The sequence below is a fragment of the Eriocheir sinensis genome, chromosome 49 (genome assembly GCF_024679095.1).
Source record: "Eriocheir sinensis breed Jianghai 21 chromosome 49, ASM2467909v1, whole genome shotgun sequence".
Classification (NCBI taxonomy): Eukaryota; Metazoa; Arthropoda; class Malacostraca; order Decapoda; family Varunidae; genus Eriocheir; species Eriocheir sinensis.
Genome location: NC_066557.1, coordinates 4,089,538 through 4,094,537, shown reverse-complemented (window position 1 = coordinate 4,094,537; position 5,000 = coordinate 4,089,538). Strand labels below are relative to the sequence as shown.

General features: G+C 39.4%; 1 protein-coding gene and 1 long non-coding RNA gene across 4 annotated transcripts in view; both read left to right on the top strand.

Moving 5' to 3' along the window:
- The window catches only part of LOC126981704 (oxysterol-binding protein 1-like), a 172,285-nt gene that overhangs the window by 25,294 nt on the left and 141,991 nt on the right, over positions 1-5,000 (top strand). The window lies entirely within an intron of this gene.
- On the top strand, positions 2,146-3,665 carry LOC126981705 (uncharacterized). 3 transcript variants are annotated; one of them, XR_007734063.1, is made up of 5 exons: positions 2,151-2,376; positions 2,545-2,628; positions 2,713-3,144; positions 3,187-3,228; positions 3,313-3,665. It is a non-coding gene; the product is annotated as an uncharacterized LOC126981705 (long non-coding RNA). The 3 variants fall into 3 exon arrangements; XR_007734061.1 differs by lacking the exon at positions 3,187-3,228 and having other exon boundaries at positions 2,713-3,018; positions 3,271-3,665; XR_007734062.1 differs by lacking the exons at positions 2,545-2,628; positions 3,187-3,228 and having other exon boundaries at positions 2,146-2,292; positions 2,713-3,018; positions 3,271-3,665.

Sequence of the window (5,000 nt, the reverse complement as noted above, 5' to 3'; positions counted from 1 at the left end):
CCCCCCCCCCCACACATACACACACCTGTAATGTCGACATTCCACCTGTATACCTCTCTCTCTCTCTCTCTCTCTCTCTCTCTCTCTCTCTCTCTCTCTCTCTCTCTCGTTTTAATTTTGCTTACTTTCGTCGTTCGTTTTAGAATTATCGCTTTAAGGTTTTGGTCTTTTTTGTTCTCCAATTCCTTCTTTCTCTTTTCTTTCTTCTATCTCTTCATTTTTGCTACTGTCCTTTCTTCCTCACTTCCTTAATTCCTTTTTTTATTCTTCCTTCATTATCTTTCTTTCTTCTCCCTTTTCTTTCACTGTTCTCCATTATTTTATCCTCTATCCCCCTTCCTTTCTTCCTTCCTATCTTCCTTATTCCGTTTCTTCCTTCCTTCCTTCCTTACTTACTTCTTTTCTCCCTTCCTTTCTTCCTTCCTATCTTCCTTTCTCCCTTTTCTTCCTTACTTCCTCTTCCTTTAGTTCTTTGTTTCTCTTGCCTTCTACCTTCCTTCACTTCCCTTATTTGTTTTCTTCCTTCTCTCCTTCTCCATTTCATCAATATCCTCCCTTCTCTTCTTTTTTTCTCCTTCACCTCCTTACTTTTATTCCCTTCCCTCTCTCCTTTCTCTCATAAACCCTCATTTCTTAGCCATTCTTCCCTCCTAATTTGATCATTCGTCACTCATAAATTATATTCTTCCTTTCCTCCTCCTCCTTCCCCTCTCCCTTTTCTCCCTCCCTCCCTCCCTTCCTCCTTCATAATTATACCATCCCATCTGAGTCTTCCTTATTTTGTGCCTTATTATCTGTGTGTGTGTGTGTGTGTGTGTGTGTGTGTGTTTGCCTTTGTATTCAGCGAAGAAGAAAAAACATCAATAGCGGAAATGCTGAAAGGAAGACAAACACGGAAACAAACAAGCGAACGAACAAACAAACAAACAGTGGATCATTGAAAAAAAAAAAACCGAAACGAACGCAAGAGAAAGGTGAAAAAAAACAAGAAAAATAAGCAAAAGGAGAGAGAGATAGAGAGAGGAAGATAAAGAGAAGCAGAAAAGAAAAAAAAGGATAAACCGGGGATTACGAGAGAGAGAGAGAGAGAGAGAGAGAGAGAGAGAGAGAGAGAGAGAGAGAGATTACGACAGACAGGTGAGATAATTGGATTAGAGCAAATTAACGAGGGATAGACAGGTAAAGGGAAACAAATACACCTGAGAGAGAGAGAGAGAGAGAGAGAGAGAGGTGATCAAAGGTAGCTAGGTGCGATTAGGGCCTCTCTCTCTCTCTCTCTCTCTCTCTCTCTCTCTCTCTCACACACACACACACACACACACACACACACGCACGTATGCACACACAATCTTTATCAACGTGACGCGGTGAACGAACTCATTAAGCCGCCGCGAATAATAATAATAATAATAATAATAATAATAATGATGATGATGACAGTGAAGTGAAAGCAGTGAAGTGACAGTGAAAGGAAAAAAAAGAACAAGAACCCTGACTCCTCCGCCTCCTCCTCCTCCTCCTCCTCCTCCTCCACTTCCTCGTCTTCCATGCCTTCCCAAGCCCTGTGTCTCCTCCTCCTGTGTTGTCGCTCAGAGGAGGAGGAGGAGGAGGAGGAGCAAGAGGAGGAGGAGGAGGAGAAGAAAGGAAGAGTCGTGATGTACTTTGTCCGTCGGTCTGTTCCTAGAGTGTCTCGCCTCTCGCACCTGTACACCCGCGGCCTCATTAGTACACCTGGTGAGTTAATTTGCGGGGGAAAATATCCAAAATCCTTCTTCCCTTTCCTCATCGTCCTCCTCACCGTCATCCTGATCTTTATAACCCTTTTTCTATGTATTTTTCATGTCCTTTAGTTTTCTGTTATCTTCTACTTGTGCTCCTAAAGAAGAGGGGAACGGAGGTAGAATCAGAGAAGGTTGGGATAGTGAGGCAAGTGAGGAGGAAAGAGAGAAAGAGTATTATGATGAAAAGGAAGGTGTGTTGATGAAATAGAAGAGAGTGTGATGGTGAAAGAGAAGGAGCATTATAATCAAAGGGTGAGTAAGGTGATTAAAGAGATAGAGTATTATAATCAAAGGGTGAGTAAGGTGATTAAAGAGATAGAGTATTATGATCAAAGGGAGAGTAAGGGGATTAAAGAGAAAGTGTTATGATCAAAGGGAGAGTAAGGTGATTAAAGAGAAAGAGTATTATGATCAAAGGGAGAGTAAGGTGATTAAAGAGATAGAGTATTATGATCAAAGGGAGAGTAAGGTGATTAAAGAGATAGAGTATTATGATCAAAGGGAGAGTAAGGTGATTAAAGAGAAAGAGTATTATGATCAAAGGGAGAGTAAGGGGATTAAAGAGAAAGAGTGTTATGATCAAAGGGAGAGTAAGGTGATTAAAGAGATAGAGTATTTTGCTCTAAGTGAGAGTAAGGTGATTAAAGAGAAAGAGTATTATTATCTAAGTGAGAGTAAGGGGATTAAAGAGATAGAGTATTATGATCAAAGGGAGAGTAAGGTGATGAAAGAGGTAGAGTATTATAATCAAAGGGAGAGTAAGGTGATTAAAGAGATAGAGTATTATAATCAAAGGGAGAGTAAGGGGATTAAAGAGAAAGAGTGTTATGATCAAAGGGAGAGTAAGGTGATGAAAGAGGTAGAGTATTATAATCAAAGGGAGAGTAAGGGGATTAAAGAGATAGAGTATTATAATCAAAGGGAGAGTAAGGTGATTAAAGAGATAGAGTATTATGATCAAAGGGAGAGTAAGGTGATTAAAGAGATAGAGTATTATGATCAAAGGGAGAGTAAGGTGATTAAAGAGATAGAGTATTATGATCAAAGGGAGAGTAAGGTGATTAAAGAGATAGAGTATTATAATCAAAGGGAGAGTAAGGTGATTAAAGAGGTAGAGTATTATAATCAAAGGGAGAGTAAGGGGATTAAAGAGGTAGAGTATTATAATCAAAGGGAGAGTAAGGTGATTAAAGAGAAAGAGTATTATGATCAAAGGGAGAGTAAGGTGATTAAAGAGGTAGAGTATTATGATCAAAGGGAGAGTAAGGGGATTAAAGAGATAGAGTATTATAATCAAAGGGAGAGTAAGGGGATTAAAGAGATAGAGTATTATAATCAAAGGGAGAGTAAGGGGATTAAAGAGGTAGAGTATTATGATCAAAGGGAGAGTAAGGGGATTAAAGAGAATGAGTGTTATGATCAAAGGGAGAGTAAGGGGATTAAAGAGGTAGAGTATTATGATCAAAGGGAGAGTAAGGGGATTAAAGAGAAAGAGTATTATAATCAAAGGGAGAGTAAGGGGATTAAAGAGATAGAGTATTATGATCAAAGGGAGAGTAAGGTGATTAAAGAGATAGAGTATTATGATCAAAGGGAGAGTAAGGTGATTAAAGAGAAAGAGTATTATGATCAAAGGGAGAGTAAGGGGATTAAAGAGAAAGAGTGTTATGATCAAAGGGAGAGTAAGGTGATTAAAGAGGTAGAGTATTATAATCAAAGGGAGAGTAAGGTGATTAAAGTTTACCATTGAAGGGGATGAAAGAGTGATGATGCTGGTTAACTCTTGCATAAGGGATTTGGACAGCATAGGGATGAATGAGTGAAGATGCTGGTTAACTTTTGCGTGAGGTATTTAACGAGATAGAGTATTATGATGAGAGAGAGAGAGAGTATGTAATCAAAGAGAAAGAGTATCATCATCTAAAGAACTTAAGGAGCGTGCAAGAGGCCGGTACAAGGCAGGTCATGTGACCCTAACCCCACCTTGCCTCACTCGCCATGAATTTATCCAGTTGTCTTGAATATATTATCGTATTGGCACTCACCACATGACTGCCAAGGCTGTTCCACTCACCCACCACTCTATCGGTAAATAAATTCTTGCCTATGTCTAGAAGGAGGAGGAGCAGCAGGAAGGGGAGGAGAAACAAAATAATATAAGGGAGAAATGGAAGGACGAGGAGTAAGGAGTAAGTGGGAAGGTGTAGAGGAAAAGGAAGAAGGAAGGTGGAAAAGGAGGAGGAGAAGAGGAAGAATTTAAAGACTACTACTACTACTACTACTACTACTACTACTACTACTACTACTACTACTACTATAGTCCCTTCACATAACCCAGAATTCAAAATCTTGCGTGTCGATCGGTTATGACCTAAAACGAGAGAGAGAGAGAGAGAGAGATGGGTTTAATTTTCTTTTTCTCACTTTCTCCCCCCCCCTTCTCTCTCTCTCTCTCTCTCTCTCTAGCTTTAATATCTCGCACTATGTTACACCGTCAGCTGTTGAAGGGGAGGGGGAGGGGGGTAAACGAGAGAGGGGAAGGGAGAGGAAAGGGGGGCTGGATGGGGGGAGGTGTCGGCAGGTGGTAACTATCTCCTCCTCTCCCTTCCCCATCTCCTCCTCCTCCTCCCCCTCTTTCCTTTCTCCTCATCTCTTTTTCTTTCTTTTTATTTTTGGCGAGTCGAAGGTAATATTACATTCTCTCTCTCTCTCTCTCTCTCTCTCTCTCTCTCTCTCTCTCTCTCTCTCAATAGCGTATTTTTATCGAACAAATTGGCAATCTATTTTTATCATCATTTTGTTTGTTGCTGCTGCTGTTGTTTTTGTTATTCTTTTGCCATATTTCTTCTTTTGGTTATTTTCTTCTCCATATTCCTTTATTTCATCATGATCTCCTCCCCTTTATCATCATAGTCTTATATATTTCATCATCATCTTTTCTTCTTTTTCTCCTTTTTCTTCTGTTCTTTTTTTTACCTCTTCTTTTTTGTCTTCATCTTTTTTTTTCTTTTTCTATTTCTTCTTCTTCTTCTTCTTCTTCTTCTTCTTCTTCTTCTTCTTCTTCGTCTTCCTCATTTCTTTTTTCTTTTCTTTTTCTATTGCTTCTTCTTCATCCTCGTTTCCCTCCTTTTCTTCCTTTTCTTTTCATCATAATCTTTCGTGCCATCTTCTTTATCATCATCCTTTTCTTTCTTTTCCTTTTATCATAATCTTTCTATT